Source organism: Mesoplodon densirostris, chromosome 11, assembly GCF_025265405.1.
Source record: "Mesoplodon densirostris isolate mMesDen1 chromosome 11, mMesDen1 primary haplotype, whole genome shotgun sequence".
NCBI classification, from domain to species: domain Eukaryota; kingdom Metazoa; phylum Chordata; class Mammalia; order Artiodactyla; family Ziphiidae; genus Mesoplodon; species Mesoplodon densirostris.
In genome coordinates this window covers 69,672,575-69,688,549 of record NC_082671.1, presented here as the reverse complement: position 1 = coordinate 69,688,549, position 15,975 = coordinate 69,672,575, and the positions used below count along the sequence as shown (strand labels likewise).

Below are 15,975 nucleotides of genomic sequence, written 5' to 3'. Positions count from 1 at the left end.
TGCCAGGCAAATGTGGCCACAGTGAGCTAATGCCCTCAAAACAGTGCATCCCAACCCAGGAGGATTTGGTGAGGATTTTTATAGCAATGGTTCAAGGGTGGGGTTGCTGATAAGGATTAGGGAGTGTGCAGGGCCTGTACCCCTTTTAATCTGGTTTCAGGTAATCTTTTTTTTTTTTTTTTTTTTCCATACGTGGGCCTCTCACTGTTGTGGCCTCTCCCGTTGCGGACCACAGGCTCCAGACGTGCAGGCTCAGCGGCCATGGCTCACGGGCCCAGCCGCTCCGTGGCACGTGGGATCTTTCCAGACCGGGACACAAACCCGTGTCCCCTGCATCGGCAGGCAGACTCTCAACCACTGCGTCACCAGGGAAGCTCTCAGGTAATCTTTTGATTAATTTCTCTGGTTCCTTTAATCTGGCCTCAGGTGGTCATCCCTGGAATGAAGAACGCTACATCTTCCATTTGTTGGAGGTCTTAGTTCTGTAAAAAAGCTCAAAGATATTGTTATGTGTATCCCTTGATGTGGAACCAGGACCCTTCCCCAAGGCTACACTATTGTTCTTGACTGCTCCTCCCTTGTCCCTGCATCCCTTCTCTTCCCTGATTAGTGACTATTTGAACCTGCCCTTCGGAACACAGGGAAGGTCATGGAGGCTAAACAGAAAAGCTCATGCCCAGGAGACCCACAGGGTCAAAGGTGAAACTCTGGGTGAGATTTTTCTTGATTGTACACCTTTCCTCCCACTAAGTTTACCAAAGATGCTGGCAGTGTGGAGCTGGGTGGAGACAACAAAGATGAAAACCTGAGTCCTGGGGTGCCCCTCAGAACACTCCACAATGCTTAGTGTGGCCAAGACCAGCCCACGAGTTAGCCAGAGAGGTTCCCACTGGCCCCTGGAGCAGAGCTGCCACCATGGCCACCTGCAGTACATCCCCCCCTTTCTGTCCTGCCTTGTCCCTGGGCATGGTTGCCTCCCAACAAGGCTTGCTTGCCCCACGCACAGTGAGCCAAAGGCTGAGATGCCAAGGTTTGCAGCAGAGAAAAGGTTTACTCAGGAGGCATCCAAGAGAGAACACGGGAGAAATGGTGAAGGCTTGGGGTATTTATGAGATAAAGCTGAGGCATGGGGAGCATGGGGAAAGGTGATTGGAGATAAGAAGAAGGTGAGGTAATTGTCGTTCTGCACAGCTGCAGCTAAGCTACCGGGTCTTCATGGGGAGAGTGTCCAAAGATGGCAGCACCCGCTCCCACTGAGGGTGGAGTTTTTGACCCTCTGAAACCAAGCGGAACCCTGTGGGGCTCCTGGGCACAGGAGCCTTTCTGTTCAGCCTCCATGACCTTCACTGAATTCCAAAGGGCAGGTTCAAACAGTTGCTAATCAGAGGAGGGAGGGGATACAGAGACAAGGGAGGAGCAGTCAAGAAACAATAGTGCAGCCTTGGGGAAGGGTCCTTGTTCGAGATTACCTGAGGCCAAATTGAAGGAGCGGGTCCTGCACATACCCTAATCTTGTCAGCAATCCCACCCTTGAACTACTGGTGTAAAACTTCTCATCAGGGACTTCCCTGGTGTACCACAGCTACTAAAGCCCACATGCCTAGAGCCCGTGCTCTGCAACAAGAAAAGCCACTGCAGTGAGAAGCCCACGCACGGCAACAAAGAGTAGACCCTGCTCAAGAGCAGCCCCTGCTCGATGCAACTAGAGAAAGCCCGTGCACAGCAACGAAGACCCAATGCAAACAAACAAACAAACAAAAAAAACTTCTCACCAATTCCTCCTGGGTTGGGACACATTTTCGAGGGCAGGAGCCTGGCAAAGCAATAAAGCTATTCTTTTCTACTTCACCCAAAATTCTGTCTCTGAGATTTGATTCAGCACCAGTGTACAGAGTCCGAGCTTTCGGCATCACCTTTGATGTCAAAAGGTCTCCCAGGGTGGGATAGGGAGGGTGGGAGGGAGATGCAAAAGGGAGGGGATATGGAAACATATGTATATGTATAACTGATTAAATTTGTTATAAAACAAACAAAAAAAAAAAACAAAACAACAAAACAAAACAAAACAGAAAAGGTCTCCCAGCAGACACTCACACATGCCCAATTGGAGGGTCAGTGGTCTTAACCAATTTTAACTGGCTTGAGCTCAAACTGGACACTGCTGACTCCAAGTTCCTAAAAAAACAACTTGGGCAAACATTTTACTGTTTAGGCTATGTTAAGCTTACAAAAACATGCAAGTTTTTGTAAAAACAATTAAAGCGAGCTCGATCAGTGAAGGCAGTTTACAGTTTATTATTTATTAATGGCTAACTGATGACTACCCCCGGTTCCACCCCAACTTGACTGCAGGTGTCAGGGCGACACCCCTACGTAGCTGCTGGGGCAAAAGTCCAGGCTGCTGTGTCTACAGGCAGATATAGGAGGGGGTCTGTGGGATGGAGAGGGTGGGGGTCACTATGGATCCAGACTGGGATTGCCTTGAGGGCAGGACTGTGCCTGGCCCACCCTAGTATCCCAGGTTCCTGCCTGAAGTGTGTCCCCGCGTAGGTGCTCAGTGAGCTATTTTTGAACAGGTGAGGGAATCAATGAATGAACCAGCCTTCTCTTCCCTGTGGGAGAGAACAGGGTTCCAAAAGACTGAGCCAGGTGGCCTTCCATCTGATAGGAATCTCACTGTGTGGAGACATGTTTCATATTCTCCTCGAACATTCTGGAGAAGCTGGAAGCAACGAGGCACTGCCGGGTCCCGTGGTACATTTCCTGGAGCCTTTGTTCTGAATGTGCTCAGACCCCAACTGCGTTCCTGATGAGCACAGCGACCGTGGCCTGAGGACTCTGCAGCCCCAGCTCTACTACAGCGACATCCCAGCAGATGGCAGGAGCTGGGACCGTGTGCAGGGCTGGGCCTCACAGGATCAGGGCCTCCGGGGTCAGCTGCCCCGTGGGGGTTGGTGGGAAGGCCCAGCCAGCCCTCAGGGGGAGCGTGGGCGAGGGGCCTGGGTTAGGACTGTAGGTGACACTGGGGACAAGATTCGGAGTCCACGTGGGAAGGACATATTTTTGGGGGCTGCACTAGGTCTTCGTTGCTGCGGCGGGCTTTCTCTAATTGCAGCAAGCCTGGGGCTACTCTTCGTTGTGGTGTGCTGACTTCTCATTGCAGTTGCTTCTCTTGTTGCAGAGCACAGGCTCTAGGCGCACGGGCTTCAGTAGTTGTGGCACGCGGGCTCAGTAGTTGTGGTTCGCGGGTTCTAGAGCGCAGGCTCGGTAGTTGTGGCGCACGGGTTTAGTTGCTCCGTGGCAGTTGGGATCTTCGTGGATCAGGGCTCGAACCCGTGTCCCCTGCATTGGTAGGCGGATTCTTAACTACTGCGCCACCAGGGGAGTCCCGGAAGGATCTCTGGGTGAGGGTGAGGCACTGGAGGGGGGTCTGTGTGGCGGGGGTTAGAGAGGGCCTCTGCTCCCCTCATGGAAACTGACTGTCTCCTCTGCCATCACAGTCTGTGGGATGCTGGGAAGACTTAGTGGACCCCCAGGGAAGGCCTTTGATCCTGGCCCAGTCTGCACACAGATGCTTGAGGACGCCCAAGGTGAGCCGCCCTCCTCCCCATTGGCCCCTCCCTCCTTACCAGGTTACCCATCACTGGACCTTCCGCCCTTTCTGGGGAGACCTTCCTTTCTGTAGCTTTTCCTTTCTCTGCAAAGCTCCTGCAGCCTCTCTGCTGTAGCCAAAACCTGGCCTCTGTACACCAGCGCCAAACTGAATCTCAGAGACAGAGTTTTAGGTGAAGTAGAAAAGAATAGCTTTATTGCTTTGTCAGGCGAAGGAGGCCATGGCGGGCTAATGCCTTCAAGTCTGTGTCCTCCTTTTGGAGGGGGAAGTGAGGAGTCTTACAGTATCAGCCTCAAGGAACAGGGTTGTCGATAAGGAACAGGGTAGGTGCAGGGCCTGCCTTCTTCTTCATCCACGGAACATTTCAAAACCATCACGGTTGGCATCCGGTGGTCCCGTGACGGGCTCTGGTGGTCTCCGAGGTTATCATACTGTGACCTTCTCTCTGGCATGAAGAATGCTCACAAAGGAAGGGAGTGTTAAGGAGTGTTTCAAAAGAGAAAAATAGCAGGTGCACGATACGAATCTAACAAGAAAGGAATCATTTGTGAAAAGCAATATGGAGTGAGTGAGTGAGTTAAAACGGAACACAACAGGATGGAAACAGTTTTTAACTAGTTTTTAGCTGGGACAATTCTGTCCTCCGTGCGCCCACTTCAGCTTCACTCCCTGCTTTGTCCCCTCTTCCCTGTCCCTCCCTCCCTCCCTCAGCCTCCCTGCCTCCATTCTTTCCTCTCTTGGGCCCCTTTTGCTTCTCTCCATCTGCCCAGCATGTTTTATCTTCCTCCTCTCCCCCTCACTTTCCTCCTCTTCTCCCTCATGGCTGCCTCTTCCCTTCCAGGTTCCTCCCTAATTATTAGGCTTCATTTCTCTTTGTCTGTCTCAGACCCAGCATGAATCAAGGCCTTTAGCGTCTTCCACCCTCTGGGACTTTCATCTCCAAGATGACCCAGCATGAGTCATCTCACATGACCATAGCCTGAAAAAGCCTTTCTTGGAAATGCCACCCTGGACCCTGGGTCAAGGCAGATGAGCAAATGTCCCCCTGTGTCTTGCTGTCCTTCCCCCTGCTTCCACAGAGTTTGGAGTCTGTTGTTCATCTTTGCTCCTTTAGTGCTGAAAGCCCATGTTCAGCTGCTACTGGAGGAGCTGCCCCAGTCCTTTGGCACTCTGATAACCAGCCAGCCCGTCTCGGGAAAGACAGAACGTCTGTTGAGAGAGTGGCCTGAGACCCTGCTCTCAACACGGCTGCTCACTCCATCTCTGAGCCCATCTGGCCCTTGGTTCAGCTCCTCTGGTCACAGGCTGTGTCCTTGCACTTCAGCTCGGGGTTTGGGGGGTGCGGTCCTTAAAATAATGGTGGGGTATATTAGTTACCACAAAAATAAAAATTATTGGGACTCCATTCTTGTGTATTAAAAATATTTTATACAGATGAACCAAATTATAGGCTTCTAGTAAAACACTCAAGCAACTTATAATCAAGAAAATTAGAAAGAAAATCTCCTCTTCTTCCATTCCCTGTGTTCATCCTACCCAGCCCTCTCCAGACACGTTGTCTGGTACGGTTGTCCAGTGTACCTGTCCAGACCTTTCTCCATGAACTAAGGACAGATGTGCATGGAAACACACCTGCAGTGGGATTATAAGGAAGTTTCTAATTAAGGTGTGATGCACAGACAGCTAAAGGCACAATTTCCCAAAATGAATGTCCCAGGTAGATCATAAAACAGAAAAGTCAAGCCCCTGGGGACCCACCTTCTGCCCCATCTCACTCCCTCTCCCTGTCTCCCCCAGGATAAACACTCTCCTGATTTCTAACACAATAGGTTGGTTCGTCTTTTTTCTGTGCTTTGTATAAACGCACTCACACACACCAGAACTTTTGGAGTCTGGCTTCTGTCACTCAATCATGTTTGAGGTTCATCCATTCTGCTTCTTATCATCAGTTCTCATTGCTGCATAGAATCCCACTGGGTTCTTCATCAGCTATGTTGGTGATGGACATTGGCTAGAGGCACAGTGACCATGGCTGAGCTCAGGAGGCCATGATGGGTATGAGGGGAACGGAGACCATCTGAGCTCTGCTTCATCAGAACTGTGTTCTTTCCCCCAGAACATTGCTCATGAGTCCACTCAAAGAATCTCGTCAATCTTTCCCAATCTGATGTGGGAAGGAGCTCTTGTATTGGTCTTAATTTGTATTTCCCTGATTACTAGTGTTACCAAACCAAACTTAGGTTCACTGACCCACGCACAGTAAGGCCAGTCTACTGACACCATGTTGTGGTGAAGGAAAGTGCAGCGTTTATTGCAGGTGCCAAGCAAGGAGTCCAGGCAGCTAGTGCTCAAAAGACCCCCCAGCTCCCCAATGACTTTCAGGGAAAATTTTTTTAAAGATCGGGTGAGGGAGGGGAGTGATGCAGTGTGTGATCAGCTTGTAGATATTCTTCTGATTAGTGGGTGGTGAAGTAATTGGGAGTCAACACCCTTAACCTTCTGGTTCCAAACAGTATGGGGTCTACGTGCCTGTGGTCAGCATGAAATTAACGTCTTTCGCTGGTGGGGGTTTCAGTATCTGCAAAAACAGCTCAAAGGATATGGTTCAGAATATTATCTAGAGCCCTTGAGGAGGAACTAAACGTCCTTGACTTTGTTTAATGGTTAAACTATTATATTATTTGATCTTGCTTGACTGTTTTCCTTTGTTTCTGCATTTTCTCACTTCTCTGATTAAATTTATTCTTTGGAACTCAGGAAAGACCTAGGAGGCTAAAGATTTTCTACAGATGAGAAAGAGGCAGGTGGAGGACATGGCTGGTGTGTATGTATGGGGATGGTCCTGCTCAGTACACTAGGGACAAGATGAAAACAGTATGCTTGCTTTAAACTCTTTTTTAAGTGAAATCCTATCACCTCTCACTCCCTTTCTTCCTGTAAAAGTTGACTCGACCAACCTGCGACTGGCTTTTCCACTACAGATGAAGTTCCATGGACTTGTTCTGAAAAATTTGCTAATCTTGATAAATACAGAATAATGTAAGACAGAGATGAAAACATCCCTCCCCCCACAGCAGTTGTGAGAGAGAGACCTTGCCGTGTCATAGAAGTAGTTCAAAGAGCTAGTTCAACAAATCTGAACATAAGATGGAATCTTCCATTCAGAGTGTCAGCTTTGTTTTCTCTGCTGTTGGACTCTTGTGTGAACCTTGCTAGCTACTACCAAGTAGCACAGCGTAATGGTGGGAGTCGGGGCTCTGGAGCCAGCTGCCTGGGTTCCAATCCTCTCTCCACCACCTGCTGGATTATGACACTTGGCAAGTTACTTAGCCCCTCTGTGCTTCAGTCCTATAGTGTAAAAAGGAAACAGTAGTAGAACTTCCTCATATGTGGTTGTGAGGCTCAAGTGAGTTTGTTTATATTTATATCTACGTGTATTATGAAGAGTGCCTGACCCATAGTAAGCAGTACAGAAGTGTTTGCTGATCTATTACTAGAAATCTGTCTCTGAAAACAGAACATTAAACATCAGCTCAGAAAAGGTGCGTAAGACCCATACACTGAAAACACCACTAAGAGAAGGTAAAGAAGACCTAAATACATAGAGAGACGTACCGTGTTCGTGGATCGGAGGGCTCACTAATGTTAAAATGTCAATCCTATAGATTCCATGCCAACCCAACCACATTCTCAGGATCCCGCCCCCTTGTGGTAGCTTTGTAATGTGTGAGCTTGGCCAGGCCGAACGACATTTTCCAGAGTTCCCTTCCCAGTAGTTTTAGACCAGGCCTCCGGCACCTTTTCTAGGTGCTCAAGTGTTGTTGGTGTGCTGTCCCAACTCACCACCCTGGTGTGAAGCAGCAACCGGGCCTGCAGCTTCCAGGACTTTCCCCACATCCCCCTCCAGCATCATACTGTGTCTTTAGCTCCCAGAGGAAGGGCCTCAGCAGGACACCCAGACCACTAAAGTCAGAGGCAAGAATGATTGTATGGGTTTCTGTCTACCCTCGTGTGCTCCACAGCTTGTCCTGAGGGTTCCAGCTTATTCTTACTCTCACACACTTTACATCCATCTTCCCTTCCCAACTGCTCTCTTGCAGACTTCAGCATCAGACATAAGACAACACCTGACGGAGACTGCTTAACTAGCCCCCACAACTGCAGAAAGTCAGAGTCCTGTAAGAAACCCTTATATGTACCGTGTGATCCAGTAATCCTACCTCTGGGTGTATATTGTAAGGAAAGGAAATCAGAATGTCAGAGAGAGAGAGATCGCTTTGTGATATGTCCCATGTTCAGTGCACCATTATTCACAATGACCAAGATATGGAAACAACCAAAGTGCCCATCAATGGATGAGGGGAATAAGAAGATATTGCATATATATATATACATATACATATACATATATATATATATAAACACACAATGAAATATTATTCAGCCATGAAAAAGAAGAAAATCCTGCTGTTTGTGACAAGCTGGATGCCATTATGATACATGAAATAAGCCCGACAGGACTTCCCTGGTGGCGCAGTGGTTAAGAATCCACCTGCCAATGCAGGGGACACGGGTTCAAGCCCTGGTCCAGGAAGATCCCACATGCCACAGAGCAACTAAGCCCGTGTGCCACAACTACTGAGCCCACGTGCCACAACTACTGAAGCCCACGTACCTAGAGCCCATGCTCCGCAACAAGAGAAGCCACCACAGTGAGAAGCTCATGCACCACAACAAAGAGTAGCCCCCACTCACCACAACTAGAGAAAGCCCGCATGCAGCAATGAAGACCCGACACAGCCAAAAATAAATAAATTGATTAATTAAATAAAATTTTTTTAAAAAGGAAGTAAAGCCCGACAGAGAAAAACAAAAACAAAGTATGGTATCATTTATATGTGAAAGTTTTTAAAAGTCAGACTCAGAGACAGAAAGTATAATAGTGGCTGCCAGGGGCTGGGAGGTGGAGGAAATGGGGAGATGTTGGTCACTGGGTACAAATTTTCAGTTATAAGGTGAGTAAGTTCTGAGGATCTCATATACAGCATGGTGACTATAGTTAAAAATACTGTATTGGAGACTTGAAATTTGCTAAGAGTAGATCTTAAAAGTTCTTACCATTCAAAAGTTGACTCTGTGAGGTGACAGATGTGTTAACTTGACTGTAGTCATCATTTTACAATGTATATGTATATCAAGTCATCATGTTGTATATTATAAATAAATACAATTGTATTTGTGAATTATACCACAATAAAGCTGGAGAAAAGAGAAGTCCTTATATGAAATGTATATATCGTAGATGCTCTGACTCTTGGTTGAACCCTGACTAATGCATCCCTGAAGTGTTACTCTCCTCCTTCATCTTTCCAAGAATATTAGTAAAATTTTAATGTTCTTTCTGCTTTGTGCGAGATGTATTTGTTTCTTGGGGATATGATGAAGGCTGAGCCCTGATTGATCCTCATACCCACAGACAGTTGGATATTGATTTCCAGTGGGTTCAAGCTAAGTCATCAGGATTTGAATCAGATCCCTGCTTTCACCTAAACCACCACATTGACAGATAATTCATGTGCTAAAGACAAAATTGTAGTGCAAACTGGGCATATTTAGAACTCACTGATTATTTAAAACAATAGAAAGCAAATTTGTGGAATATAACTAAAACAGTACTTAAGAGAAAATTTGTGTCATATGCATGTATTAGAAAAGAAAAAAATTGATATTTGAAGCTTAAGTGATCAGGTCAAGAAAAGGGAATAGCAAAAGGATTAATGTCGAAACCTAGTACTTTGAAGCAGATGAAGCTGAAAAATCTCTGCAAAAAAAGAGAAAGCAAAAATACATTATGAATAAAATGGGATCATAACTATAGACACTGTAAAAAGTCTCCATACCTTTTATAGAGGTGTAAAAAGTCAGAAGAGAATACTATGAACACACTTATGCCAATAAATCTGAAAAATTAGGTAGAAAGAACAACTTTCTAGAAAAAAAAAATAGAAATGATACCAAAAGAAATAGAACAGGGACTTCCCTGGTGGCTCAGTGGTTAAGAATCCTAGCCTGCCAATGCAGGGGACATGGGTTCGAGCCCTGGTCCGGGAAGATCCCACATGCCGCAGAGCAACTAAGTCTGCGCACCACAGCTACTGAAGCCCGCGCGCCTAGAGCCCGTGCTCCGCAACAAGAGAAGCCACAGCAGTGAGAAGCCCACGCGCCGCAATGAAGAGTAGCGGCTGCTCACCACAACTAGAGAAAGCCTGCACGCAGCAACAAAGACCCAATGTAGCCAAAATAAATAAATAAATAGATAGATAGATAGATTTATTTTAAAAAAAAGAAATAAAACATATGCGTTAACCCTAAACCATTAAAGAAATGCAATTATTAGTTAAAATGTCCACATAAACAACCATATCATGTTACCAGCCCAGTAGGTTTTATGCTGAGTTCAATCAACCCTATAAGGATCAGAACTAAAGTTTCTCAAGAAATAGGAAGAACGTAAACCTCCTCCAACTGATTTTGGGCAGTTACAATAATCTTGATTTTTTTTTTTTGAAAGGGTCAAAAACTTTATTCGCAGGGCTTTTTGTGTGTTTTTTGTTTTTGTTTTTGAATACACAGGTTTCCAGCCGTCCAGGGAGAAAGGAACGTGGTGTCTGGCTGCACGAGGTTTGGGGACTGGCCTTGGGGCTCCAACCCCGTCCCTTGCACCTGCGCGCTGGCCGCATGGTTCCTCCACCGTGGATAAAGGCACTCTGTGTTCTGCAGGAAGGCGCTCACGGCCGGCTGACAGACAACGAGGCGACCTTCTCAGGGGCTGCGAAGCTGAGGCTGTCGAGGGGTGGACTTGAACTTGGGGCCTGGCAGGGGGCCAACTGGCGAGGAAGCCCCAAGCTATGGTACCTCAGCCTGGCAGGTCCGGCTGGCCCTGGCGCAGCGGCCTCAGGATGGAATCCTGCCTTAGCTTCTTTTGCGGTCAGCCATGGCTCTCCGGTTGTGGTTGGCTCGTGTGGCTTGCTGGCTTCCTTCTTCCTGCGCTTCTGTGTTGTCTCTCGGCTCTGCCCGTGGCCCCAGGGGCTGCCAGCCACTGCCGTTGAGCTGTCATGCCGGTTCGCCTTCCTGGCCAGGAAGGCCATGCGCCTGGCTTCTGTTTTTCCCGCAGCACTGCAGGGTCCTGCACAGAATGGTCGGGCTTGGGGGCCTCGTCCTCCTGCCCTTCTCTGGGCACTTTGGTTCTCAGCACCTGAGGGATGGTGAAGGGCCTGCGGCTGATGAGCTCATCATCTGAGTCTGCGTCGCTGGCGCCCACCTGGCTGCCATCACATGTGGCATCATACTCATCCTCGTGGTCGTAAGGCGAGTCCTCCCCGGGCTGCACTGGCACCGCCTCCGCCAGCATGCCGTACTGCTCGTAGCGCCGCCACCTCCCGCTTGCCGTTCAGCGCTCTCCTCCTTCCTCCTGCCCTTGTGTACCCGGCTCAGGTCCACTGAGTCCCTGCTGGACACGTCCAACTCAACATTCTGGGAGATGTTGTGACGAGACGTCAGCAGGGGCGTCGGGTCTGGCTTCACCTGTCTGTCTAGGCTGCGGTCCAGCTGGCCGAGGGCAGGGGCCAGCCGCCCCTCCAGGATGTTGTTGATCACCTGCGCCGGGTCATAGCTGTAGTGCTCCAGGCAGGCCAGGATGAAGCCCTCGCCGAGGTCTGGCAGCAGGTCCTTCACCTGGGAGATGAATGAGTCCAGCTCCACGCCGCACACAGTGGGGACTGGAGCAGCCGCTGCCCCCAGGCACTCCTCTTCCTCCGAGTTCGGGGAAGTGATGACGGTCTCCTGACCGCCTCCGCCGCCTCCACGACCCCGTTAGGATTCTCAGCTACCAGTGGGTCTTTGGCATCGGTGGCTTTCCTTCGGTCCACCCCTTCCCATGCACTCTCAACTGCCTGGAGGATGTAGGCGTTCCGAGTCTCGTCCAAGGCTGACGAGGTCTGCTGCAACAGGCTGACGTCATCGGCCACAGGGAAGAGTGCATCATAGTCCCGGAGAAACCTCTTCTGCAGCAACAAGGAGCTGAAGATCTGAAGGAACTCTTCAGTGAAGCCCTGAATGTTGTCACAGCTGCTTTCTAGGACTGGGAGAAGGCAGATCTGCTTCAGGAGGATGTGAAAAATCTCCAGTAGCTTCTTCCTGGAATGAGAGAGCCTCTGCCACAGGTCACCTAGCAGCTCGCTATCTTCAAGCCTCCTCTTCTTAATTGCAGACTCCAGTTAGGGAATTGCTATTTCGTAAAGGGAAGCTAGCCTGTAACAGAAGTCGTGTTTCTGGAAGGTTGGGCAAGCCAAAGGGAAGATATCCAGAAAGGCCCAGAGTGTGGTGCAGGTATCACAAAGGTAGAGAACGATGTCCTTTAATTCCAGGAGAGGCATGTCGCTGGGGGTCAGCCGGCCCCTCTCCTCAAGCTTCTGGGGTGTGGCGCAGGCCCCGTCCCCTTGCAAACCACAGTGCTGGAGGATATTGCTGAAGACCTGAAGGATGGTGGGCATGCTTTCACCCAGGTCATTATAGTAACTTGTCTGTTGGATAAAGATGTTTCCTATCATCTTCTGCAGCAGCGGGGAGTTGCCTTTTCCAAAGAGCATGCAGAGGTCCAGGATCTTTGGGATGTCAAACTGGAAGTTGTTGTAGAGGAGTTCTCCAAAAGCAGAGGGGGAAATGAAGTGATCTTTGGATTCCTTGTGAGTGGACACACAAAGGGAGGCGAGAAAAACAGTTCGGTGGAGGCACTTCTCCATGTCAATGACCTCAGGGGCTGAGGCCACCCACTGGTTGAACTTTCGGGGGACACAGTGCAGGTAGAAGTCCAGGCACTTCTGCAGGGTCTCGTCGAAGACAACCTGGCACCAGAATTTATCGTGAGGCAGGGCCAGGAGCCAGTCGAGGTCACTGGCTACAAAGGTGGTGCGTTCCAAGTACTCCTCCACTAGGGTGGGAATGTAGGGGGCGGTTTGTATAATACAGAATACCGGTCTGCCTTCTGCTCGGGGTGTTTGTTCACCAAGAACAGAAGATGAGCTCAGTTTTCTCCTCTGACTACATAAGGGCTGCTTCCTCCGGCGGTGGGTAGGGGGGTGGCGGTGATAACAGGAAGAAGGCCAGGCTGCGTCTCAGCTGTTGTCAACCACAAGCCACCCACTTCCAGGTCAGCGCTGGTGAAGTCCTCAGCTTCCCTGTCTTCAGGTCCTTGTGGGTGATTTGGAGTTGGTCCAGGGGCAGAGCTGGCATTGTGCTGCATTGACCCTCCCCGGCGGCTCCACTGCCGGCGTTGTACTGCCGCAGCCGCCGCCGTGGTCCACGGTGACAGCTCCCACAGCGCCGGCACTTCCGGGGTCCACAATAATCTTGATTTTAAAACTGAATACAAAGAACATGAGAAAGAAAAATTATAGCCATATTTATTATAAACATAGATGCAAAAAATCATAATTAAACAGTTAGCAAACAAATATTCAAGCCAAGGAAGACTTAAAGAATACAGGACTTGTAATTTTTATTTCCCTGTCTCAGAAGAATTTTCTTGGGACTTCCCTGGTGGTCCAGTGATTAAGACTCCGCGCTTCCACTGCAGGGGGCGTGGGTTTGATCCCTGGTCAGAGAACTAAGGAGCCCACATGCCGCATGGCAGCAGCCAAAAAAAAAAAAAGAATTTTCTTTAAACTGGAAGGACACAGGATGCCCCTTATGACTGCTGCTGCTCAGTGCTGTACTGTGGTCCAAGCCAGTGTCCCAGGACCACAATTAGAAATAAGAGCTTCAGGGATTGGAAAAGAACAGAAACTACTAGAAATAGTAAGCAAGTTCTTAGCAAGGTTGGGTTAGATCCAAGTTCAATTTAGAAAAATGAATCGTGTTCCCAGATACTGGCAACAAACAAAAGTATAAAGGTAGATGGAGTCTACTATATCGCCAAAAAAGTTTACTAGAAATAAACCTGACAAAATGTGTAAGATCTTTATGAAAAAGTATAAGGCTTATGGAAAACATCAAAGAAGACCTGTATAAATTGAGGTACATACCATGTTAATGGATGGAAAGATTCAATGCCACAAAGATGTCTATCCTTCCCCATTGATATTGGGATTTTTCATGGAACATGAAAAGTTTTGTCCATAAATTCATATGGATCTATAAGGGGTCAATACAATTTCAAAGAGTAAGAAGGCAAGATGGATCTCCATATCAGATAATAAGAGTACTAGAAAGACATAAGGAGAACAATATGGTAGTAGCACAGGCTTAGACAATGGAGCAGATGAGAGAATTCAGAGACAGCCTATACACACACACACATTAAATAAGTTTGCGTCATTACACATAGGACAGGAGGACATGGATAGATATTCATTAAATTGTTCTTATATTGGCTTTCCATATACAAAATTAAAAATTAAATATCTACGTTATATCAAACAAGTACATGGAAAAATAGTTACATTTGAAAACATTAAAAATTAAAACATCTACACATGGAAAGACTTCACAAACTAAGACCCTAATCACAGATTGGAAGAGAGTATTTGAGATGTATATAACTGACAAAGGATTACTATGCAGAATATCAAAAAATTCTTATAAAGCCATAAGGAAAGCCAAACTTCCTACTAGAAAAATATACAAAGGATGCAGCCAGCAATTCTATAAAAGAAGAAAATGGAAGGGACAGAAAAATATGAAAAGACACTTGGGGGACTTCCCTGGTGGTCCAGTGGTTAAGACTCCGAGCTCCCAATGCAGGGGGCCCGGGTTTGATCCCTGGTCAGGGAACTAGATCCCACATGCATGCCACAACTAAGAGCCCACACGCTGCAACTAAAAGATCCCGCATGCCACAGCGAAGATCCTGCACGCGGCAGCAAAGATCCCACGTGCCGCAACTAAGACCCAGTGCGGCCAAATAAGTAAATAAATAAATATATTTTAAAAAAAGAAAAAGAAAAGAAAGAAAAGACACTTGGTCTCCCTAGAAATCAGGAAAGTATAAAATAAAACCTCGGGGCCTCCCTGGTGGCGCAGTGGTTGAGAGTCCGCCTGCCGATGCAGGGGATACGGGTTCGTGCCCCGGTCTGGGAGGATCCCATATGCCACGGAGCGGCTGGGCCCGTGAGCCATGGCCGCTGGGCCTGCGCCTCCAGAGCCTGTGCTCCGCAACGGGAGAGGCCACAACAGTGAGAGGCCCGCATACCGCAAAAAGAAAAAAAAAATAAAATAAAATAAATAAAATAAAATAAAACCTCAATGAGATAGCTTTTCACATTCCAGAAGGTTGGGAAATGAGAGTTCTCATAATACCAGTATTGGTGAAGATATGGGAAATGGTAACACTTTTTATTTCTCCTGGAGGTGTCTGTTCGCACAAAAGCTTTAGAAAGCAATTTGGCAGCGAGTGCCAAGTATGTCGTTTTATTTCCACTAGGAGATCTAGATCCTGCTAAGGGCAGTAACAGCCCAGCTAAAATTACCCACATTCTGGCCCTCCCGTGAGGTAGCAGTGAACACGACCTCTGGAAAGGCATATGCACCAGAGTTTCAGCTCTGGGTGTAAGGCAGCACCGACGCTGCTGAGAGCAGTGATAAATCATCAGTCCAGGAGGCAACCAAAGGAATCCTGTTGGTCATGGCCTGCTGTGGGCTGAAAGTCTGTGTCACTTGTGCACAATGAACATTTGTGTGCAGATTTGTATGTGGAAGCCCTGTTACCGAGTCCAAAATTGTACTGCTCGCCACAGGACATGCCAATAAATTGAGAGATGAGGTGTTGGGGCAAAGAATAGTGACTTTATTTGGAAAGCCAGCAGACTGAGAAGATGGTGGACTAGTGTCCCAAAGGACCATCTTATCCAAGTTAGAATTCAGGCTTCTTTAATACCAAAAGAGGAGGGGGTGTTCTCGCTCTCAAACATTTTTTAGAAATGGCAGTTATTGTTTCAGGTTCTAGACTTTAATTTATTATGTAAAACTCACCCAGATTATCTGCATCACGTGATATGAATACAGGACTGGGTCTACGCAGTGAGGAGGAACTCAAACCCCATTTAGTATGTAGCTTTGAATTTACCTTAGAACCTGAAAAATAATTTCAAACAAGATAATGAAGCCATACCTTGAAGATCTTCCTCAAGAGTCTGGAAATCTATTTCTGTTTCTAATTTCTAAAAAATTATTTGTGATGATCCACTCAAACTGAGTCCAATTACTAGAATGTAAGCACCACATTGTACTCTATTTGTGCCCTCGATGTGTCATGAATCAAGGAATGAATAGTACCAAGTTTTTGTAAAGCACAGATGGTGTTTGTG

At 47.7% G+C, this 15,975-nt stretch overlaps 1 pseudogene; it reads right to left on the bottom strand.

Moving 5' to 3' along the window:
* Positions 1-10,567: 10,567 nt before the first annotated feature.
* On the bottom strand, positions 10,568-12,904 carry LOC132498570 (activating signal cointegrator 1 complex subunit 2-like; annotated as a pseudogene).
* Between the last annotated feature and the right edge of the window lie 3,071 nt (positions 12,905-15,975).